The sequence below is a fragment of the Pseudophryne corroboree genome, chromosome 11 (genome assembly GCF_028390025.1).
Source record: "Pseudophryne corroboree isolate aPseCor3 chromosome 11, aPseCor3.hap2, whole genome shotgun sequence".
Taxonomy (NCBI): Eukaryota; Metazoa; Chordata; class Amphibia; order Anura; family Myobatrachidae; genus Pseudophryne; species Pseudophryne corroboree.
In genome coordinates, this window is record NC_086454.1 from 114,648,142 (window position 1) to 114,673,918 (window position 25,777).

The window sequence follows — 25,777 nt, forward strand, 5'->3', positions numbered from 1 at the left end:
TGGTATTTTGTTCTCATAAATATTACCAATGGGGAAATAAATCAGGTCGACTACTGGCAAATATGGCTAGGAAAAAACCCACTCGCAAATTCATAACAGCTGTTAGACACCGAGCCTCGGGACAACTCTTTACCAGCTCCCCTGCCATATTAGATCATTTTGAATCTTATTTTGCTGACTTATACTCTGATCTCCCCTTCAGTGTAACTACCCATACCACGCTTCTACCAGACACAGTAGTACCACTAATAACGAATGCACAGTCGGATTTACTGGTGAGAGCTATCACGGAGGAGGAACTAGTCTCGGCAATGTCCAAACTCAAATTTGTACAAGTCTCCAGGCCCTGATGGCCTCTCCAATGAAATTTACAAAATCCTTCAGCCTCACATAGTTCCGACTCTGCTGGAATTGTTCAATGGTCTTTTGCAGCATCGCACCCCCTTTCACCACTTCACAACAGCACATACTATTTTAATCCCTATACCCGCACAGGACCCACAATTGGTGACCTCACACAGGCCCATTACGTTATTAAATACCGACATAAAATTATTTACTAAGATTTTGGCAGATCTGCTACAAACTATTCTCCCCCACACTTTAACTAATCACCAGCTCGGCTTTGATCGCAATACACATTCGGTTAAGGGAATTAGGGCGGCGGTCGCTGCTGTTATAGCTTCCGCTCAATCGTCCCAATCCAGGAATATACTCCTCAGTTTAGACACCACTAAGGCCTTCGATACAGTACTTTGGCCCCATCTATTCAAGGTCTTAGAACGTAGACTATTCCACCAAGACTTCATTGATATTATTCGCTACCTGTATGATTCCCCCTCTACTACCCTCTTACTTAATGGACATATTAGCAGCCCGGTGGTTATGCGCCGTGGCACGCGGCAGGGTTGCCCCTTGTCTCCCCTGCTGTTCAACCTGGCCATAGATCCCCTACACCGTTTGCTGTTAAGTGATACTCAGTTTCAGGGAATTCAGGTTGGTTGCAGAGACCTAAAACTTACTGCATTTGCCAATGATCTACTGCTTTATATCTCAGACCCGGAGGCTTCATTGACCCATATATTTAATTTACTGCAGGCTTATGTCAAGTTTCGGGCTTCAATGTTAACTGGGCAAAATCAGTGGCACTCAGATTGGGGAATGGTTCATTTTTGAAACATGGGGTGAGGAACCTACCATTGCAATGGAGTTCAGATGAACTAACTTATCTAGGGATTCGAATATCGAGAAAACCGGAGCGATTATATGCCCTAAATTTTACCTCGGCCATCCGAACAATTGAAACAGAACTTGAGACCTGGAAATCTATGCCTTTATCATATATGGGGAGGGCTAGCTTGATTAAGATGATATCATTCCCCCGTTTGATGTACTTCATTCAAGCCATGCCGCATGTACTTCTACCTAAAGACGTTCAACGTCTCAATTTTCTTTTTAGAAGATTTATTTGGCAGGGAGGGAGACCGCGCATAGCGTTGATCAAACTCCAGCAGACTGCAGGAAATGGGGGAATTAACTTCCCTAATATATTCTGGTACTCCCAAGCGGCCCAACTACGATACCTCCATGACTGGATGCACAATGACAATACGTACACAAACACAGACTTAGATAGGGAATTTTTACAAGGGGGGGATCTAATTACCTTTCTACATCTACACGCTCGGGAGGTGTCCGAGGAGCTGAGGAGAAACCCACTATTGTGGAACATTAAGAAGCTATGGACGGATATGCGACATAAACTTGATCTAAATGCCCACAAATCATTACATCTTCCGTTCATGGCTAATCCTGACTTCCAGGATGGTTGGGCACAATATCCGTTTAATATATGGCGGTTGGGGTGTGTGTCCAGGATAGGTGATCTAGTGGATATGCGGAGCTTGAGGCCGCTCAGGTTCCAGGAGGCCACTACTAAATATCCAACTTTGTTGGCCTATCCTGTGGCCTTTCTTTTGGCTCAACACTATGTTTAATCCATTATTGGATGTTTTTCACCTGGGGATTGGGACAATCCATTGGATAGAATGCTGAAACAAACCCCTAAGGTTCGTAAGGCAATTTCGACTGCATATGGGTACTTTCGGAACGTCTTAGACTACTCGAGGGGACTGGGAGGTATTATGTCTTGGAAGGATTGTCTCACAGACATTGAGATTACAGACTTACTTGCGGCACATGTTAAGGCCTGCAAATTATTTCCCTCTTCTAGGTATAAAGAAATGTCTCTTAATATTTGACATAGGACTTATTTATCGCCACATAGACGACACATTATAGGACTTGCTGACACACATGCATGTTGGAAATGTGGCACTCTTCAGGCGGATCTATTTCACTGCCTGTGGACATGCCCTATAATCAGACAGTTTTGGATACATATAAGAAACTACTTGACGGCCATTCTGGTGAACTATTGGAGGTTGTCTCCGGAGTGGGCGCTTTTCGGTATCCTACCACCGAATCAACGCCTCTCTTTGGGCAGTAAAAAGCTGCTGCTGGCAGTTAGTATAGCGGCTAGGAAGGCCATTCTGCAAGTGTGGATAGCTAGGGATCCACCTACTCTATCATTATTTAAAGCCAAACTATTCTACCTCTTTAGGATGGAGTGGATAAGCATCCTGCTGGAAAAAGATACTAAGATACAAAAAAAATTTGAAGTTTGGGAGAGCTATATAACGACCTTGTCGACAACGGTTAGGAAACAGCTCCATGACTCCCTGTCCAATACAGAATGGTTTCTAACTAGAATGGCTGCGGGAGATCCGCCGATTGTGCTTTAAAATTGACTGTGACTCGGGGCTTCGGGGGTGGATGGGTGGGGAAATAAGGTACGGACACGTTTTTTTTTTTCTTTCTCTTCTTATGTATAAATCCGGGTCAATCGACTGAGCTGGATTTTGGTTCAGTGGAGCCTGTGGTCTCCGGGGACATGTTTCATGCAGATGTGATACTGTTGCTTGCTTATAATGGATATGTCTCTCGATTAAGGACTCAACTGTATTCTCCCTTGTCTTGTTTTCATATGTTACCCTTCTACCGAAAATTTGAATTACAGGGAATGTTTATGTATGTATTGCATATATTGCTTCAATAAAAAATTATGTAAAAAAAAATAATAATAATATTGGCCCTCATTTCGAGTTGTTCGCTCGCTAGCTGCTTTTAGCAGCAGTGCACATGCTAAGCCGCCGCCTACTGGGAGTGTATTTTAGCATAGCAGAATTGCAAACGAAAGATTCGCAGAATTGCGAATAGAAATTTCTTAGCAGTTTCTGAGTAGCTCGAGACTTACTCATCCACTGCGATCAGTTCAGTCAGCTTCGTTCCTGGTTTGACGTCACAAACACACCCAGCGTTCGCCAAGACACCCCCCCATTTCTTCAGACACTCCCACGTTTTTCCCAGAAAGGCCAGCGTTTTTTCGCACACACCCATAAAACGGCCAGTTTCCGCCCAGAAACACCCACTTCCTGTCAATCACACTACGATCACCAGAACGATGAATTTTCTTCGTTAAGCCGTGAGTAAAATACCAAACTTTTTTGCAAATTTACTTGGCGCAGGCGCACTGCGAACGTTGCGCATGCGCAGTTTGCGACTAATCGCTCCGTTGCGAAAAAAACTAACGAGCGACGTCAAACCAGGAACGAAACTGACTGAACTGATCGCAGTGGCAGAGTAAGTCTCGAGCTACTCAGAAAATGCTAAGAAATTTCTATTCGCAATTTTGCGAATCTTTCGTTCGCAATTCTGCTAAGCTAAGATTCACTCCCAGAGGGCGGCGGCTTAGCGTGTGCACTGCTGCGAAAAGCGGCTAGCGAGCGAACAACTCGGAATGAGGGCCATGGTTGGATTTTGTACCCCGTACAACATGGAGATTTACAGAGAATTTGTATTCTTTAATATGTGCTGACAATACCCAAATACTGCTGCAAAAGCATCACATTTGTAAATAAAGCGAACTTTCAAATACAACTGCTTTTGGCTTGCTTGTTGGAGAATTATGCATGGATCAGTGATATTTGTGCATGCTTCTCTGTGTATAACTGTGTAAAATAGTATAATTTTTTTTTTAAATGAGCTGGTCCTGGTTGTTAAAATACCGGGGGAAAAATGTGTAAGGGTTCCCATTATTAAAAAAAACAGCACTGGGCTCTTGGACCGGTCCTGGTTCAAAAAATATGCATGGGAAAAGGACGTAGGGGTCCCCCGTATTTTTTAAACCAGCACCAGGCTCCACTGGTCAAGAAGATAATGCCACAGGTGGAGTACACATTCATATAGGTCCCAGTGGCCGTGGCATTACCAACTGAACTAGTCATCCGTGGCTGGGATTCCCTGGGGGAGTGGTGACACTCCAATAAATTGGTCCCCCCCTCCAGGCAACCAAGGGCCACGAATATAGCTCAAGGCTGTCCCCGGTAGCCCTGGGCAGTCGGTGCAGGGCTGACAACCATTAAGTGTAAAAATAATAAATAATAATGTCTTTTGTTGTGGAACTATATGTCCATAACAAACTATATATCCCAGCAAGCCTCCCCCGCATGCTGGTACTTGGAGTAACCACAAGGGTCATCCCCAATGACCCTTGTGGGTGCAGGACCACTGGCAACACCTGTCTGGCCACTTGCCGCCGCACTGTGGAGTCTAGCCCACCACCCGCCACCTGGCATGCCCGGCACCCAGCAACATTGCCCGGCTACCTTTCACATGTGCTGGGAGAGATGACATCTCTCTTAGCCTGCCCCAGCCCACCCACAATACCCTGCGCTGCGAAGAGAGCAGCATATGGCAGGAAGAGAAGAGGTGCATCTACCATGCCGGCTCATCACAGGTGAGTCTCTCTCTCTCTCCCCCCACCATCCATAATGTGTAAAAAAGGGGGACTGCCTGCCATAATGTGTAAAAAGGGGGACTCTGCTGCTGTAATGTGTAAAAAAGGGGGACTCTGCCTGCCTAATGTGTAAAAAAGAGGGACTCTGCTGCTGTAATGTGTAAAAAGGTGACTCTGCCTGTCATAATGTGTAAAAAGGGGAACTCTGTCTGCCGTAATTTGTAAAAGGGAGCTCTACCTGATGTAATGTGTAAAAGGGAGCTCTGTGGCCACACCCCTCCCCATGAAGCAACGCACCTATATTTTTGGCCTGCGCATATAAGGTGCGCACTGGCCCTGTTTTATATATGGGGGGTGCCAATGCTGTTTCTTGCACGTGGACTAAAATGTCTGGTTACAGCACTGACGCACAATATACTGGGTTTTTAATTAACATTATGGCAGAGCCCCTGGAGGTATGGACAGATCACTCCTAGGTGGTTGGGACACCCCTTTTAAGATACAACAGGCGACAGACAGAGCACCCCTGGACTGATACTGATATGACACACCCGGGGCTGCCATCAGAAATTGTGGGGCCTGGGATTGACAAAATTGGCAGTGCCCTCCCCCTCCCCAACCTCCCCCTATTGTGCCTAACCCTAACCTCCCTGAAATGGGTCCGAACCCTACCCCCCCACCCACAGCCTAACCTAACCTCCCCGGGGATGACTAAACTAACCCCCTTCCCACCATCAACCTAACCCAGTCACTATACTTACATGGGTCAGGATTCCAACTGTCGGGATTTAGACATCAGTCTCATGACGATTTTGGAATTTCTAGTGCCGGCATTGTGACGGGAGTCCAGATTTCGGCATCGGTATTCCGACAGCCGGGGTCCTGACTGCTGGCCAATTAACCGCATCCCTTTCAGCAATTAAAGACACAGATGAATGTATAATCTTCTAATTTGCATAGTTAATGGCGTGAGAGTGTTGATAACTGTAGCAATTAGCTATATTGTGTTATATTTGCTTAATTTATTTATTTACAGATACATATCACTGACATGTCCTTTAATAATTCAGTAGAAAATGCAGCCAGGCAGCCCCCTGACCCCCCCTATGAATGATCCCTGCAATAAACAGTGAGGCCCTGTGTACTCCTAGAATTTTAGTTACAGCCAGCCCCAGGCCCCTTCTGCCTCTAACAAACAATTACACTACATTCTTATCCTTCCTGTGAAAATACATCCTCCACTTCTGTCTGTCTCTCCACTCTCCACACGCCCACTGGTGTCTGCTCCTCAGTCGGGACTCTGGCTCCTCTTACGTTCATTGGCATCATGCCGCGCCGTACAATAAACTTTATTGTACAGCAAGCTGGTAGCTTGCTAGGAAATAATTTGATGCGTGGGTGGTGGGTAGCAGCCCGTGACCCAGTGCAGACGGGAGAAGAGCAGGGCCAGTGGCACCGGGAATATTAACAGTGGCTGCCATGTACCACCAGTGCTTGGTCGGGCAAAGGAGCAGCGGGGTGGTCACGGACAGTACTGCCGGTGCTGGGAATGCAGCAGTGGCGGTCAGTATGAGCACCCTGGGCCCTCTACTCTCTGTCAGAGTGGCTGGGCCCGGGACAAGTGTACCCATAGTACCCACTTGATGGCGGCCCTGAACACACCAGCCCCTGGATTTTTAATTAACACTGGGCCAGAGCCCCTGGATGTATGGACAGAGCACCTCTCGTCAGATACACCAGACGACAGAGCACCCTTTGACTGATACTGATAAGACACACCAGGCCCTGGATATACACACAGTATACTTGGTTTTAACACTGGGGCAGAGCTTCTGTATGTATATGAACAGATCACCCATTGCCAGATACATCAGACAACAGACAGAGCATCCCTGTACTGATAGGACACACCCACCCCAGGATGTAGACACAGTATATTGGGTTTTTAATTAACACTGGGGCAGAGCCCCTGGATGTATGGACAGATCCCCCCTAGGTGGACAGATCACTCCTCGTCAGATACACCATGTTAGATATTGGAATCTGGCGATGTCAGATTCACATTGCTGTGCATTCTGTGTTATACTTACAGTACCATGTTTCACCACTATATTGTTGTTCAGTGCTATTGTGCAGCTTGCTACAAAAGTGTGTTGCGTTTTTGGCAGTTAAGTAAAGTTGGAAGCACCATGCTGATCTCAGCTCCCGCTCTCCATGTCTGTTTGTGTCAATAAGCACATACACAGACACTACAATTGGCGACGAGTGGCTTCTGAACCCAGGCCACATCTGCTAGACCAGAAAGAAGTGGCAGTGTTTGTGAAGGAATCACTGTGCACTCTGTTTAGCTGCAAGCACCGATAAGGAGTCAGGCCCACGGTCATGGCTCTACATATAGGCACCTTAAGCAGGACTGTAACTAGGTGTGTGCGAGAGGGGCTTCGCACACAGCGCAGAGCCCTGGGGAGCGCACAGTCACGGCCCTGTTTAACACTGTATGGAGCATCAGAGCTCCGTACAGCCCAATTGCCCAGCCGCAGCCCACCCCAGCACAGCAAGCCGCCTCAGCTCCACTGTATGGACTCCGTACAGTGGAGCTGAGGCGGCTTGCAGCTGGGGCATGTTGGCTGGTCCTACCCGCTCCCATACTCCATACTACGGAGCATGGGAGCGAGGAGGACCCGCCAACATGCCCCAGCCGCAAGCCTCAGCTCCACTGTACGGAGCTTCAGAGCGGGGAGGACCCGCCAACATGCCCCAGCCGCAAGCCACTTCAGCTCCACTGTACGGAGCATCGGAGCGGGGAGGACCCACCAGACGCCAGCATTTCCCCGCTACAGGCCGTCTCAGCTCCATTGCCCAGCCGCAGCCCGCCCCAGCACAGCACAGCAGCACCAGCCAGTGTCACAGAGGACAGCGGGGAGAGATGGTAAGTGTCTGTCTGTCTCTCTCTATCGACGCTGTCTGCCGTAATGTGTAAAAAGGGGGACTGGCTGTCGTAATGTGTAAAAAGGGGATGCTGTCTGCCGTAATGTGTAAGAAGGGGACACTATCTGCCGTAATGTGTAAGAAGGGGGACGGCGTCTGCCGTAATGTGTAAGAAGAGGGACGCCGTTTGCCGTAATGTGTAAAAAGGGTGACAATGTCTGCCGTAATTTGTAAAAAGGGGGACGTTGTCTGCCATAATGTGTAAAAAGGTGGACTGTCTGCCGTAATGTGTAAAAAGGGGATGCTGACTGCTGTAATGTGTAAAAGGGGCTCTACCTGGTGTAGTGGCGCTACTGTGCGGTGTAATTTGAATAATGGAAACTACTGTGCACCATATTATGAATTGGTATTATTTTGTGGCCACACCCTTTCCCCATGAAGCCACGCCCCTATTTTTTGGCCCATATTTTACATAAGGTGTGGGGGGGGGGCGCTATTGCCGTTTCTTGCACACAGCGCTAAAATGCCTAGTTACGGCACTGACCTTAAGTGACTTTGACATTGAAAAAGATGACTGGCTCCACTACACTGAAAGGCTGGAGCAGTATTTTCTGGCAAATAACATTGCTGTAGACAAACAAACATAGTAACATAGTATCTGAGGTTGAAAAAAGACAATTGTCCATCGAGTTCAACCTATTTGTGGTCTCCTATGCATGATGATTTGACTAAAATTTCTGACTGATGCTGCTGTCAGCCGTTGCATTTTATCCCTATTTATAGTAACTATAATGCATGACTATGCACCATACCCCTGGATATCCTTATCCATTAGGAATTTATCTAACCCATTCTTAACGGTGTTGACAGATTCCGCCATTACAACTCCCTCGGGCAGGGAATTCCAAACACGTATTGTCCTTACCGTGAAAAAGCCTTTACGCCGTATTGTGCGGAATCTCCTCTCCTCTAACCTGAGCGAGTGTCCACGAGTCCTCTGTGTTGATCTAACCAAAAACAGGTCCCACGCAAGCTCTGTGTATTGTCCCCTTATATATTTGTAGATGTTGATCATATCCCCTCTTAGTCTCCGCTTTTCCAATGTAAACATGCCTAGTCTTTCAAGCCTTTCCTTGTATTCCATCGTCTCCATGCCCTTAATTAGTTTGGTCGCCCTCCTCTGTACCTTTTCAAGCTCCAGGATATCCTTTTTGTAGTACGGTGCCCAGAATTGTACACAGTATTCAAGGTGTGGCCTCACTAGTGATTTATATAACGGGAGTATAATACTCTCGTCCCTAGCATCAATACCCCGTTTTATGCATGCTAATATCTTATTAGCCTTCTTTGCTGCAGTCCTACTTTGGGTACTACTGCTTAGCTTGCTATCTATGAGGACACCTAAGTCCTTTTTCAGTACAGAATCCCCTAATTTTACCCCATTTAGTAGGTAGGTGTAATTTTTGTTCTTGTTACCACAGTGCATTACCTTACACTTGTCTGTGTTGAAGCGCATTCTCCATTTGGCTGCCCATGCTTCTAATTTAACTAAGTCGTTCTGAAGAGACTCGGCATCCTCCTCTGTATTTATAGCCTTACACAATTTGGTATCATCTGCAAAAATTGACACCATGCTCTCTAGACCTTCTGTTAGGTCGTTAATGAAAATATTGAACAATAGCGGTCCTAATACTGAGCCTTGCGGCACACCACTTAGCACTTCAGTCCAAGTTGAAAAAGATCCATTAACCACAACGCGCTGCTCCCTATTATCTAACCAGTTTTTGACCCAAGTGCATATTGTGCTTCCTAGCCCTGATTCGTGTAGCTTGTAGATAAGTCTCATGTGTGGTACAGTATCGAACGCTTTGGCAAAGTCTAAAAAGATTACATCCACGTCTTTACCCTGATCTAGGTTTGCGCTTACTGTTTCATAAAAGCCAAGAAAGTTGGTTTGACAGGATCTGTCCTTCATAAACCCTTGTTGATTGCTTTTAATGACCTTATTGGTTTCAAGGAACTTCTGAATACTATCTCTTAGAATACCTTTCAATACTTTCCCCACTATAGATGTAAGACTAACTGGTCTATAATTACCTGGTTCAGCTTTACTTCCCTTTTTGAATATAGGCACTACTTCCGCTATACGCCAGTCTTTGGGAACCATACCTGATATAACTGAATCCTTAAAGATCAAAGATAGCGGTTTTGCCAGTTCAGAGTGAAGCTCCATTAGAACCCTTGGATGAATGCCATCGGGCCCTGGTGATTTATTAATCTTTAAATGTTTTAATCGGTCACAGACTACTTCCTCGCTTAAATAAGTACCTATCAGTGTCATATTCTCATTATTGAGATTGTGTGTCAGTCCCTGAATTGGGTCCTCTCTAGTGAATACTGTTGAAAAAAACTCATTTAGTGTGTCCGCTATGTCATTATCATTTTTGCTTAAGACTCCCAACTTGTCTTTTAAAGGGCCTATACTCTCCTTCTTTAATCTCTTGCTATTAATGTATTTAAAGAATTTTTTGGGATTCGCTTTGCTTTCCTTTGCTACTAGTTTTTCAGTTTCTACTTTAGCCGCTCTTATTTCCTTTTTGCAAGTTTTTGCAAGTACCAGTTCTATTAAGTGCGATGGGAGGAAAAGCCTGTGGTCTGCTCCGCAATTTAACGTCCCCTGTGAGACCTGCTACTAAGTCTTATGCTGATATTGTTAAGATTTTACAAGAACATCTGTCCCCTAAGCCTCTCCTGATAGCAGAATGGTTCAGATTTCATAAACGGAACAAAAAGGAGGGGGAATCAGTGGCTGCCTATGTGACAGAATTAAAAAGACTGTCTGAGCACTGTCAATTTGGGGATGGCCTGAATGATGACCTGAGAGACCGTCTGGTGTGTGGTACAGTATTTTAAGTGGGAGTGTGCAAAACATTTACTAACAGAGACAAACATCACGTTTACACGTGCAGTACAAGTGGCACTATCAATGGAAACTGCAGGTAAGGATGTGCTGGAGCTCCAAATAGCTGGCAAGTCTGCATCACAAGTTCACAAAATGGTGACAACAACAACAAACACAACGCCCTTGCAAGAACATGGTCCCCCATTAGAAGTATGCTACCGCTGTGGCGCAGATACACATTCATCCAGGGACTGTAGGTTCAAACATGAACTGTGTCGGAAATGCAACAAAAAGGGGCATATTAAACGTATTTGCCGGTCGCAGACATATCAGGCTGAGGCCACTGGTGGGAAAAAGAATCACAGTAGATTAAGGAATACATATGTTTTGAAAGACCACAAGGTGGACTCAGACAGCGGCAACGATCTGGGCAGTTTGGAAGTGTTTGCAGTGAAAGGGGGTGACAAGCAAGCAATTTGGGTCACTCCACAAATCAATGGCCATCCGATTAAAATGGAACTGGATACGGGATCAGCAGTCTCTGTAATGTCAAACGCCATTTTAAAAATGTTAAATTAAACAAAATTTCGGTGCTGCTTAAAACATATACTGGGGAGAAAATTATTCCATGCAGGTTGTTGCCCGTACTTGTGCAGTATAATGGCCAGCAGGAGACTCTGGACTTATACATTGTTCAAAAAAGCGGCACAGCATTGTGGAGTCGGGAATGGCTCTGAAAAAGTCATTAAAAGCCTGAGCGTCACATAGACTCTGCCTTTGTCCCTGAACACAGTCCTTAACCAAGCTACAGCTGTTATGACTAATTTGAAAATTCAAGCCATTTAACAAATCCCCAAGAAAGGTAAAGGGTGGGGGGGGGGGATAGGTTCAACAGGCTGTGCAAGAAAGAAGCCTTCTAGATTTTTAAGTTGGGACATTAATACCGAACGGTCAGTGCCGTTTCTTGCGGCGGGCGAGCCGTGCAACCGCACGGGGCGCTCGCCACAGCGCTTCTAATGCTCTTTGATTCCCCCCTCCTCCCGAGTACCCAGCTCAGGGGGTGGAGTGTCACGGAATGACGCGGGTGCGTCGTGATGTCACGTCACAATCACGTCATTCCACGAAATTCCGCCCCCCCGAGCAAGGTACTCGGGAGGAGGGGGAGCCAAGCAGCTGTAGGAAGGGCCGGCGCGAAGAAGACGAGGGAGAGGCGGCCGAAGAGCGGGAAGAACCGCTTCAAACGTAAGTCAGTCTCTCTCTCTCCCCCCCTCTGCCTCCTGCCATCATGTGTAAAATGGGGACTCTTGCCTGCCATCATGTGTAAAATGGGGACTCTTGCCTGCCATCATGTGTAAAATGGGGACTCTTGCCTGCCATCATGTGTAAAATGGGGACACTTGCCTGCCATATTGTGTAAAATGGGGACTCTTGCCTGCCGTACTGTGTAAAAAGGGGACACTTGCCTGCCATATTATGTAAAATGGGGACACTTGCCTGCCGTAATGTGTAAAATGGGGACACTTGCCTGCCGTATTGTGGAAACTGGGGACACTTGCCTGCCGTATTGTGGAAAATGGGGACACTTGCCTGCCAAATTGTGGAAAATGGGTACACTTGTCTGCCGTATTGTGGAAAATGGGGACTCTTGCCTGCCGTATTGTGGAAAATGGGGACACTTGCCTGTAGTATTGTAGAAAATGGGGACACTTGCCTTCCCTATTGTGGAAAAATGCGGACACTTGCCTTCCGTATTGTGGAAAATGGGGACACTTGCCTGCCGTAATGTGTAAAATGGGGACTCTTGCCTGCCGTAATGTGTAAAATGGGGACTCTTGCCTGCCGTAATGTGTAAAATGGGGATTTAATGTATCAAGGGCATTACGGTGTTTGGCATAATATATATATATATATTTTTTCCTGTGGTCGCCGTGATCTGTCGGTGCAAGGTCAAAAACTGTGGTGCAAGGTAGTCTTTTCAGATGAGGCCAAGCCCATTTTAGTGAGACCACGCCCATTTTATTGAGGTCACGGGGGCGTGACCTTTTACTTTTTATATCTATTGGGGAGGCAGGGCGCATTTTTTTTATGTCAGAGGGGGCGCATTTTTTAATCTCGCACTGGGAGCCAAATTGGCTAGAAACAGCCCTGCGAACGGTCTTAATGATATGATAGAACTCAATAATGTTTAGAAGCAGAACACTCTTGGGATGGTTTGCCTAATGTGGGGGTTACACTACAGGTCCCTAGAGTCAGTCCCCACTGAGTTGGCCATCCCGGGAGTTATTTCAGGTACCACCCTCCTTGGAGTTCATTCGGGTGTGGATCATAGGATCGACAGTATCTAGGTTGACAATAGGTCGACAGTCAGTAGGTCGACAGGGTTTTTAGGTCGACATGTTCTAGGTCGACATGAGTTTTTCATGTTTTTTTGTGTCGTTTTGTCCATACAGTGACCGGGAAGCCCAATTAGTGCACCGTGTCCCCTCGCATGGCTCGCTTCGCACACCATGCTTCGGGCAAGGTTACTATTCCCAATCGTAGTCCGCGTGGATCGTTAAGTATGAAAAACTGAATTCAGAGTGGGGACAGCGTTGAGGATACAAGCTCCAGTATTGCAGCTATCAAAATATAAGGTTGTTTATACAAAGTTCGAACTCGCCTGTACGTTAGCTACAAAAACTTTGGGATTATCCTGTACCGGTTTAGGATTTCAATACTGTGATTAAGATATATGGGTTTTGTCCCATTTTTATTTCTACAATTAGGACTTCATTCTTACATATAAAAACACCCCTGAGGAAGTGTGTAGACGAAACGCGTTGGTTGATAAACATTGTGGGTTGGACAGGCTGTCATAGGAGCTCCTCCCCGGCTGGGGTAGACAGCAAGTTCCATTAAGACCTTATCCCACGAATGTTAAGATCGATGTAAGAATTATATATCATTTTAAAAGAAACATATTTTATTAAATTTCATGGAAATCTTAAATTTACGAGTGATGTCGTTATCTGGGTGAATCTGGTGAGAGGGTATTTTGCAGAATCATCCAACTTCCCGTGGTCAAATTCCAAATTGAAGGACTATCCTAGAAAATTAAAGAGACAATAACACATGTTTGAGCGCTATCTATACAACCATCTACACTGTTTAACCATCGGTTCTCGACTGGCAGGAGGACTTATTTGGAGATTAGCAGCCAATCTTTTCCAAGGACTATTGGGTCCATGGCGGATCACCTATAGCGCATTTTGGTTATATTTTTCTGTTGATGTATATATATATATATATATATATATATATATAAATGTCTATTGCTACAGTGTAACTTATTTAATGACAAAGATTCTGGGTTGGTTTATAGTGTGTATAACATCTAGAAAATAGAAAATAAATCTTTATTAATAGAATGATTGACCTGACTGATGGATTGAATTGTCTAATAACATGTTCTGTATAAAACATAATATACAATTTTGAACTTAAATGGTGACAATATGACTTGGAGGTAGATTTTTATTAAGGGGCAGAGTGGTTTTCTTTTATCAATGCATAGTGATCGCATGTGTGGGTTATTTTTGCATAAGCTGGTTAATTATAATGATGTGATATTGAGGAGTTCAATCTCTAATGATCCCAAGCTGTCTTGTATTGAGATAATTAGCCTAATTAGGGATAGACAGGATGACTGAGGGGCGGCACTTCTGATGAAACAGCCATGTCACATAGGCTGAGAAACGCGTCAAGCAGTGCCCCTGTTCTAACGGACCAACTGATCCTGCACCTGAGAACTCTTTTAGGGGTACATTTACTAAGCAGTGATAAGAGTGGAGAAGTGAGCCAGTGGAGAAATTTCCACATCAACCAATCGGCAGCTCTGTATCATTTTATAGTATGCAAATTATAGATGTTTCTTCAGTGCTGATTGGTTGATGGGGAAATTTCTCCACTGGCTCACTTCTCCACTCTTATCACTGCTTAGTAAATGTACCCCTTAGACTCCTGACACAGCATGCTGACAAGCCAGTGTCAGCAGCTGTGGTCTCCAGCAGATCCGAGCGACCAGCAGCTCTAAAGCCCAGTACCCACGGGCCGATTAAGGAGAGATGTGTGCTGAGCGAACCGCTCAGCACACATCTCTCCTGCCGCTCAGCATAGCGCGATCTGTGCTGAGCGTGCGGGGGGAGACGGGGGGGGGGGCGCTTACTTCACCCAGCGGGTGAAGTGAGCAACCCGCTAGATTGGCCTGCATGCAGGCCAATCTAGCAGCAGCGATAGCGATGTGCGGGCCGCGCATCGCTATCGCTGAGGGGGCTACACACGGAGCGATCATGCTGATATTCTAAGCAATCTAGTCAGATTGCTTAGAATATCGCTCCGTGAGTACCCCCCTTAAGGGACGGAAGCAGCAGGCACCGTCATTCCAGCCCTACTTAGGAGCCTGACAGCGCAGCTCCTTATCGAAGAGATTTACAGCTTTCAGCTACCGAAGCAGCAGACATCATCTTCTTGACCCCTTACAGGAACCTGACAGTGGATCTCCGTAAATAAGAGACGCATAACTCCAGCTCTGTAGATTTTTAACCCTGTCATTGCCATACACCTGGACTATCCACTAAACGACAGGTGAGGGTTATAAAAACTATATGGAGCCTTTGAAATAAATATTACATTTCATAACATGTAAGGAAGTGCTTGCTGCATTTGGACAAATTGTTATATTTAATTCAATGGAAAGGAGTCAGCTGTATGAAGCTTTCTACACTTCATACAGGTGCAGTGCCGTTTGACATACATTTTTGAAAAGTATATATATATTTTATTTTATTTTATTTTATGTTTATTAAGAACGTTTTTACCAACAGCTGTTGAGATATTTTTGTCTATATATTACCATCAATCAAAGACATTTACCAGCAAATTGATTGGTTTATAATATGAACACCAACTCTATTCATATTTTCAGCTGAAAGTTACCCCTATATACTGTGAATTTTTTATTGTGTATATTTTTTGATATATATGTTATATGATTATTAAAATAACTTTTTATTGATTGACTGCACTTTTGCTCTGTGGACGGAGCTTCTTTAAATTTTCTTCTCCCCTTTTTTTGTAATTATTACTGAGATTCAGCAACTCATTTTAAGCAGCTGCAGTGCAAGTAGCAGGTGTAATTGATTAAGCCAAACAATCATTTTATGTGGTTTTACCAAGTGTCTCCAAGTCAGTACACTAGCGCCCACTTCTTCTTATTTTCGATTTTAAGCTACAGCTGTTTTTCAACCAGGCATTGCGACCTTGCAACACATAAAAGGGAGCCAGTGCTCAAAGATGGAGCTGTTCCCAGGTTCCATAAAGTGTGGCCTGCACCGTAGGCTATCAGACAGAGGGTGGAGCTGGAGTTAAACTGGCTGGAAAGTGAGAAGATCATATCCAACGTGGATTGGAGCCCTTGGGCAACTACAGTAGTTCCAATTGTGAAAAAAAAAATGGCACAGTACGGGCATTTCAAGGTCACTATAAATCCAGTAATGCAAACAGATCACTACCCTTTACCAAAAATTGAAGATATCTTTGCAAATCTGGCTGGAGGACAGAGGTTTAGCAAGATTGACCCAGCTGATGCCTATCTACAAATGAAGATAGAGGACGATTCAAAGGTGTTCCTCACCATTAACATACACAAAGGTGGGACAATCGGGTGATAGTTAACATTGCTTCTGCCACTGCCCTTTGGACCAAGTGTTACAAGGGGTTCCTGGTACCCAGTACTATCTGGATGACATTATTGTGACAGGTTCATCTGATGCAGAAGACCTCCAAAATCTTAAATTGGTGTTGCAGCGGCTTGAATAATATGGGCTCAGAGTCAAAAGAGACAAGTGTGAGTTCTTCATGGCCTCTGTCACATCCTGTCGGCAAACGATTGATGCAAATGGCCTACCCAAATGTCAAGAAAAAGTGGAAGATGTGTTAAAGGCTCCCCCACCAAAAGACGTGTCCCAGTTTTGCCCTTCTTAGGGTTCATTAACTATTACCACAGATTCTTGCCTAACTAAGCCACAGTTCTGCATCCATTACATCAGTTGCTCCAGCAGGTTGAAATGGCTATGGCCTACAGAAATTGAATGTGAGCATGTTTTCACAAATGCAAAGGACTTGATAATATCACACATCGTGTTAACCCACTACGACCCCTTGCTTCCTGTTAGAGTGGCCTGTGATGCCTCATCTTACAGCAGGCCTGGCCAACCTGTGGCTCTCCAGCTGTTGTGAAACTACATGTCCCAGCATCCCTTTCCACAGTTCCAGCATTCACTAATAGCAAAACTGTGTCAGGGCATGCTGGGACATGTAGTTTTACAACAGCTGGAGAGCCACAGGTTGGCCAGGCCTGTCTTACGGCATTGGAGCTGTCATGTCACATACTATGCCAGATGGACAGGAGTGTCCAATAGCTTTTGCATCTCGTGCATTATCCAAGGCTGAACATAACTATGCACAGAGTGACAGAGAAGCCCTAAGCCTGGTTTGGGGAGTTAAATGATTCAATTAGTATTTATATGGCAAGAAGTTCACACTTGTGACTGACCATTAACCGCTTTTGTCCATCTTAAAACCTTCAGAAGGATATTCCTGTCACGTCGGCTGCATGGATGCAGAGATGGGCCCTGTTCTTAGGTGGCCATTGCTATACTATAGAATTCAAGCAGACTGCACAACATGCCAATGCAGGCAGGTTGTCTTGACTGCTTTTACAGACTGCCCCATTGCCACAGACAATCGAGGATTCGTAGAATGTTTTCACAATGACACAAGTGTAATGTCTCCCCATAACTGCCAGTATGATCAGATGTGAGACTGCTCGGTACCCTATCCTGCCTCAAGTACTCACATCCACACAAAAAGGGTGGGTCGTGCCTGTGCGTCGGCAGCTGGCTCCTTACTTTTATCGGAGGCGTGAGTTGACAGTTGATACTGGCTGCCTCCTCTGGGGGTTGCGGATCATCGTGCATTTCAAGCTGTGTGCAAGAGTTTTAGAGAAGCTCCATGTGGGTCATTTGAGCGTGGTCAAAACGAAGGCACTTGCCAGAAGTTTTGTGTGGTGGCCAGGCTTGGATCAACAGTTGGAGGATCTGGCCAGGGAATGTTCCGGGTGCCAATCTGTTCAAAATATGTCTGCTCCAGCACCATTGTATCCGTGGGAGTGGCCATCCACTCCATGGCAGCGGATACATGTGGACTTTGCGGGACCATTTCTAGAGTCCATGTTCCTGGTGGTGGTTGATGCCTGTTCCAAATAGCCTGAAGTTTTTACAGTTACTTCTACTATAGCTGCACACACAGTGGAAGTGTTGAGGAATCTTTTTGCCAGAACAGGGGTACCAGAGCAGTTGGTCAGTGACAACGGTCCTCAGTTTACCACTGAAGAGTTCCAGACTTTCCTGAAAAAAAACTACAAAAAAGCTACAAATGGACTGACTGAATGCTTCATTCAAACCTTAAAGCAAGCTTGCCGCATGATGTGCACAGACGGGCACTTTACAGCACAAGCTTTCCAATTTCTTGTGTGCCTACAGGAATTCGGTTCATGCCACAACAAATCAAATCCCAGCTATGCTGTTCCTGTGCAGGATCCTCAAGTCTCCACTGGATTTGATCAAGCTGGATATTCATGGATGGATTCGTGATCGGCAACTGAAGCAGTCTCTAATTTCAGGTGGTACTAAAATGCAAGTTTTGTCTGTAGACCAGACTGTGTGGGCCCGTAACTATTGTGGGGAACAGAAGTAGGTCATTGCAACTGTTACACAATGTAAAGGCCCACTGTCATATATAGTGGAAATTGAGCAGGTGGTACTGTGGCACAGGCACCTGGATCAACTACGTGACCATAATGGATCACCTACGTTGGATGGATAAAAACTTTCTGCAGAAGCTCCAGTGTCAATACCCACACCAGTAGACACTGTGGATTGTTCAGATGACCTGTCTGGAGTTGCACAATTGTTATAGCCCCATGATAATGTTGAAGTGAACACTGACACAGTAAAGTCCACAGACATCTTAAGTGCTCCTGCTCCAAGTTCACAGGTCATTCATGAGGACCGCCGCTATCCTTCTCGAATAAGACATGCGCAACAAAGACTGGACTTGTAAAATGGATTAAGAGGTATTTATCTACATGGAGAGGGAACTGTTAGATATTGGAATCTGGCTATGTCAGATTCACATTGCTGTGCATTCTGTGTTATACTTGCAGTACCATGTTTCACCACTGTTTTGTTGTTCAGTGCTATTGTGCAGCTTGCTGCAAAAGTGTGTTGCTTTATGTTTTTGGCAGATAAGTTGGAAGCACCAAGCTGATCTCAGCTCCTGGTCTCCACGTCTGTTTGTGTCAATAAGCACTTACACAGACACTACACACCAGACGACAGACATAGCATCCTTTGACTGATACTGATAGGACACACCAGTCCCTGGCTGTCTCCACAGTATACTGGGTTTTAACACGGGGGCAGAGCCCATGGATGTATATGGACAGATCACCCATTGTCAGATACAGCAGATGACAGACAGAGCACCCCTGGACTGATACACCAGCCCTACAGCAACCAGCTGTCCCATGCCCATGCCACACCACCCAGCACTGAGATGGATACGTCCATTCAGTGCAATCTCCACAGATGGAGTGAAAATGGCGCAGATCACAAGGACCTTTATAGACTTAAAAACCCTGCGAGAATCCGACAGCAGGATCATGACGTTTTGCCTCGTTTTGAGATCCAAGTCTGGCAGGAAACCCCGACTCGGATCCGTACTCGGATCGCAAAGTTCGGGTGGTTCTGGTTCTAGGAGAACCAGACCCATTCATCTCTAATAATAATAAATGTTAATCATTGATTATGTATTCTCTTTCGGGTTATTTTACTTTGGTCGTGTCTGCAAGTTAGTGTTATGTTATTGTTTCTTCTATACTGGGGACACTGGACTGCGACTTTAATTGCACAAGGATAAGCTTAAAACTAGGGATGAGCGGGTTCGTATCTCTGAGATCCGAACCCCCCCAAACTTCAGGATCCGAGTCCGGATCCAAGTCCGGGTTGGGACTGCCCACCACATTCTGATCCCAGATCAAGGCAAAATGTCATCATCTCTCTGTCGGATCTTGCGGGTTTTGGATTCTACATAAGGAGCTGCATGCCACTGCTATTTACACTCTGGACTTGGAGAGTGAGGGAGACAGACCTCTGTCTGTCTGTGGGTGGTTGCGTACAGGGGTGCTGCTGTCCTGTGTCACTGCCATTTTTACTCCAGACTTGAGAGTGAGGGAGACAGACATATGTCTGTCTGTGGTGGTGGTGTACAGGGGTGCTGCTGTCCTGTGCTCTTCTGGGATGGTGTCCTGTGCTGGTGTACTGTGCTGTTAAGGATGCTGCTTTCCTGCGCTGTTCTCGGTTGGTGTCCTGTGCTGCTGTCCTGTGCTGTATATGGTTGCTGTTCTGGGGTGTCCTGTGCTGTTTCGGGTGATGTACAGGGGTACTGTTCTGTGTGCTGTAAAAATAAAGGGGCACTGTGGCCCTGTTGGGTGCTGTAAAAATAAAGGAACGCTGTGGCCCTGTCCTGTATGCTGTAAAAATACAGGGGTGCTGTAAAAATTAAGGGGTGCTGTGGCCCTGTCCTGTATGCTGTGAAAATGCAGGGTTGCTGTGGCCCTGTCCTGTATGCAGTAAAAATACAGGAGTGCTGTATACATAATGGAACGCTGTGGCCCTGTCGGGTGCTGTAAAAATAGAGGGGTGCTGTGGCCCTGTCCTGTATGCTGTAAAAATACAGGGGTGCTGTAAAAATACAGGAAGAAAACTAGATTTTCCAAACACACCTATGTCTATATGTCTGCCATATAATTCCAGGGATGCCCTGTCTGAACCCGCTGATCTCTAGTAGATACTGTATATCTTCTAGTGTGCACTGTGTACCCAGCAATAGAGAGAGGTTCTTCTCAATTATTTCATGTTAGGGACTCAAATGAATGACTCAAATTAGTCAACCTTAATTTTGATTTATTAATGTTCCACATTTTGGGATTATTTACAAGATGCGCATTTGGTGTACAGGGTTCTTTTCCTTTATTTTGTAACTGTTTTCTCTTTAATAATTGTACATTGTAAGGGTTGTGTAGGGTTATCGCAAGACCTCGCTGTGTTAGAAGAACAGAGTTTCAGTGATCTTTCATTTCATCAGCTTTCCATTGCACTGCAGCACTAGATGGGCCAGGAGCTCCTGTGAGGCACAAGCAGTTACTGTATTAGGGCCCAGTATGGAGTCTCATGGTGGCTTACAGCCAGGAAGCTGTCTGGTTTGCCAGGCTGAGGCATGCTGGTAGCACAGAGATTAGCATTGCTTCCTCCCACAGTCCTACTTGTAATATGAAATGAGTTTGGACTAGAGTGGTAAGCTCCACTAGGTCAGGGGCTGAATAACAAAAAATGTACTGCACAGTTCTGCTTAGTACTGTACCGAGCCTACCCGAACTCAAATTGCCCGATCTGGGCCGCTGTGGGGGCTCACGTGGGGCTGCTAAAATATCTAAGAGGATGCTTTATTTAAAAATAAAATATGAATAAAATAAACAAGACTCACTGGTATGCTCACATGCGTGTAACTGGGAGCTGTGAAAAAGGAAACTAAGGCATATGCCACAAAATATGTAAATAAAAATGCAGTTAAAAAATAGAAAAAAAACAAACCCGCAAGATTTTCACAAAATAAATCTCCAGACTGCGTGGAGGGTAAAATATATATATAAAAGTTTATTTGCATCCCAGCATTAAATCCAAGATTATCGTTATCCCTGAAAATGGAGAAGGGGGTACAAATTCGGAGGCTTTGGCCCCTAGTTTTTCAGTTTGTCCAGTAATGTGGTAATTATACTGTACATACTGTACATAATGTGGTAATTATACTGTACATTTGCTTGGTTAAAGTACTTTCTGTTCCACACCAAGATAGGAGTGGAGGTGAAAGCCTGTGTGTTGTTTCTGATTGCATGTGCCTCTCTAATTTTTAGTCAACTTCTTGATACTGTCCTCTTCCTCTTGCCTCTTCTCATAATGGCCCTCATTCCGAGTTGATCGGTCGCAAGGCGAATTTAGCAGAGTTACACACGCTAAGCCGCCGCCTACTGGGAGTGTATCTTAGCATCTTAAAATTGCGACCGATGTATTCGCAATATTGCGATCACAAACTACTTAGCAGTTTTAGAGTAGCTCCACACTTACTCTGCCTGTGCGATCAGTTCAGTGCTTGTCGTTCCTGGTTTGACGTCACAAACACACCCAGCGTTCGCCCAACCACTCCCCCGTTTCTCCGGCCACTCCTGCGTTTTTTCCGGAAACTGTAGCGTTTTCAGCCACACGCCCATAAAACGCCGTGTTTCCGCCCAGTAACACCCATTTCCTGTCAATCACATTACGATCGCCGGAGCGATGAAAAAGCCGTGAGTAAAAATACTTTCTTCATAGCAAAGATACTTGGCGCAGTCGCAGTGCGAATATTGCGCATGCGCACTAAGCGGAATTTCACTGCGATGCGATGAAAAATACCGAGCGAACGACTCGGAATGAGGGCCAATGTGAAAAGTTATTAAATATGGAGGTGGTATGTTTGTAGCTAGTGATGATTCTGAGAACTTGGTGAGCTTTTTCCGGGGGACCACCTGTTGCTGAAATGATGGGTTTATTAAAGTGTGCATGTCCTGTTTAAACAACATAAGGGTGGATGGGAGGACCCAAGGACAGTTCCATCTTGCACCTCTTTTATTTCTTTGCATTATGTGCTCTTTGGGGACCAGTTTTTAAAACTGTCATCCTGTCTGCCACTGCTAGATGGCTATATTATAACAACAATGTTCCTTCATATGGTAATATAACAAGTTCCACTACTTCTGGACTATTAGCACTAACAATTTGGAATTACAAGTATTAGGTCTAATGTAGGCATTTAAATATTGCTGAAAAGAACTGCAATATCATATAAAAGTTAGAGTTATAGAAGGGTTATAATGTGCCCTGGGCTGAGTCATCACACCACACATGTGGTTCTCATGGGAATTTGTAGGCTGCAGGCTCTCCTTCCAGGCTTAGGATGGGCTTGGAAACTGGCAAGGTGGGTAATGCCAGCTTGTAAACTAATGTAGCTGAGATTAAGTTTCCAGCAGCACCAGAGTTTACTAGTTGAGTGACTATGATGGGCTGGACACAGGGCAATACGGAGGATACTTATTTCTGCCAACACCATGGTAAGGAACTCCAATACTATATCTGCTCCACTGGTGAAAGTTATTACATTTGACTTGCATTAGAGGATCCACTCTGCTGTATGGCGCGTGCATTAAGACTGACTAGTTGGAACTGAGAGTCACCGCAGAAGTCTTTGTAAGTGGACATCTCATCCATTTGTGTTACGTATATCACCTTTTGGAACATATTGGATTAATTAATAAACTGAGATGTACATCTATATTTAATACATCAGCAATAACCCTTTACATTTTAACTTTCCTGGTGCTTATGGAGATTCATTAATTAAAGTGAGACTGAGATATACAGTTAAGAACAATAATAGCAAGTCATTGGTCACAAGTGCTTGGTGAGTGTGTATTTTTTTTATATGTAGCTACGCAATTCGTGTTTGCTGTATTTTGTTTTGACATTTTACTGACCCACACCCGGGAATAATTTGTTTTTTGTGTTTACTAATCAAACTTTTTATATTATTTGATTTGTGGTCTGTACCAGTGGGTGTTCAAGCACCACCTAGTTTTATGTGTTTTTGTCATTTTATTAGAAGATTGACATACCTCTCCTAAGTGAGCAGCTACTTAATTGATCTGTGTGCTCCTGTACTGATTGACAGGCAGCACGCGGCAGTGTTACAATGTAGCGCCTATGCGCTCCATTGTAACCAACGGTGGGAACTTTCTGCTCAGCGGTGAGGTCACTTTCGGACAACCGCTGAGCAGAAAGTTCCCACCATTGGTTACAATGGAGCGCATAGGCGCTACATTGTAACACTGCCGTGTGCCGCCTGTCAGTCAGTACAGGAGCACACAGCCGATCAGGAGGGTGCCACAACGTGGCGCTCCCTGATTGGCTGAAGAAACCCACTTAGACATCAGTCAGAGTGGGTTTCTGGCATTCGGGGAAAGGGGGCCCATGTGAAAACATGGGTCCCCTTTCAGTGCGTGGCTCGGGTCTCCGTTTTTTTATTTTAATCAAGTACGTGGATTACAAATGGATTCGCCAAGGAGCCTGGTACCCTGGATCTGGTGAGTATAATTTATTCAACAGGTACCCCATGGATTCTACTGGAGAAGAGGACCGACCTGCGTGTAAACATAAGGTAAGTATGTATGTATGTTTGTGTGGATGTATGTAATAAATCTTTACTTTCAAGGTGTGTGTGTCTTGTCTTTTTTTAGGTATTTTTTTAGTATTAGTACTACAGGTACCAGCGGGCCCGTTTTTCCGCCGCATGCTGGTACTTGTGGTTCTCCAAGTACCAGCATGCGGGGGAGGCTTGCTGGGACTTGTAGTACTGCTACTAAAAACAATATCTTTACATTTTCAACAAAGGCTATCAGCCCCCCATCCGCAGCCCATTGGATGGGGGGGACAGCCTCGGGCTTCACCCCTGGCCCTTGGGTGGCTGGGGGGGGACCCCTTGATTGAAGGGGTCCCCACTCCCCCAGGGTACCCCGGCCAGGGGTGACTAGTTGGATATTTGATGCCACGGCCGCAGGGCACTATATAAAAGTGACCCCCGGCTGTGGCATTATCTGTCCAGCTAGTGGAGCCCGGTGCTGGTTTTAAAAATACGGGGGACCCCTACTCTTTTTGTCCCCCGTATTTTTGGAACCAGGACCAGGCCCAGAGCCCGATGCTGGTTGCTTAAATATGGGGGAACCCCTGTCAATTTTTTCCCCATATTTCTGCAACCAGGATCGGCTCAAAGAGCCCGAGGCTGGTTATGCTTAGGAGGAGGGAACCCCAGCTATTTTTTTTAAAAAAAAAACCACTTTCCCACCCCTTCCCACTGATATACATGCACGGATCTCATGGATCCGTGCATGCCTATCCAATCACGGATCAAAAAAGCAGGTCTGGTTTTTTTTAGCACTTTTTTACGAGTTGGAATTTTTCACGGCAGTGTTTTATTTTTTTTTGCTTTGCACCCCTTAGTAAATGACCGAGATTCATACTTAAACAGCCGCGTTTTGACCGATGGTGTATTCATTCGTAATTTTTTTCTTGGACTTCCCAAAAAATACGAATGCCCTCATCACTGCTGTGATTTGAGTTTAGTAAATTACCGAGATGACACTTTGAAGAAAAAACGGCATCTCGGTCAAAATCGGGACCTTAGTAAATATACCCCACTATCTACTAATGTGATTTGGGGATACTGTTTCATAATGTGTTCTGGCAGCCCTAAAATGTGACATAATGTGACCTAGGGCACTACTATGGTTCATAAAATGAAGTAGGGCGCTATTTTGGGGCATATAATCTTTCTCCAACAGGACTCAAGGTGCTTATCATTAACTAAGACACTACTATGGTTCTTAAAATGAACTAGAGCGCTTTTTTGGGGCATAAAATTAACAACTGCTGCAGAGAGGTGTCTCTCTAGAAGCACTGGGACAGGGGCCCATTCAAAATGTTTCTTTCGTGCTTACAAAGTTCTAGCTATGCCCCTGTTCGCTGGGGTTTGGCAAAAGCATGGGAATATACATTTACTCCTAACTAAATAATGCCCAATATTTGCTTTTTGGGAAAAGCTGATACAGTACAGTGTTTCCTATTTTTTTAACACTTTTTTAAAGATTGCATAGTAATTCCACTGTACAGTCATAGACATAAGCTGTTTATATACAAATATGTGCAGTAACGAAAAAGAGTGTGTAGTGCAAGTATTACAGGGAACAGACATGTATTAGGTCAAGTGGGGCACAGTCTGATCAGGATGACCTTTGTTTCATACTGTCTTTCATACTCTTTTTTTTTTTTTTTTTTTCCCCCATCATG

General features: G+C 45.1%; 1 protein-coding gene across 1 annotated transcript in view; it reads left to right on the forward strand.

Moving 5' to 3' along the window:
- LOC134968664 (mucin-5AC-like) overlaps window positions 1-25,777 on the forward strand; it is a 509,092-nt gene that overhangs the window by 55,009 nt on the left and 428,306 nt on the right. The gene's annotated exons all lie outside the window — the stretch shown is intronic.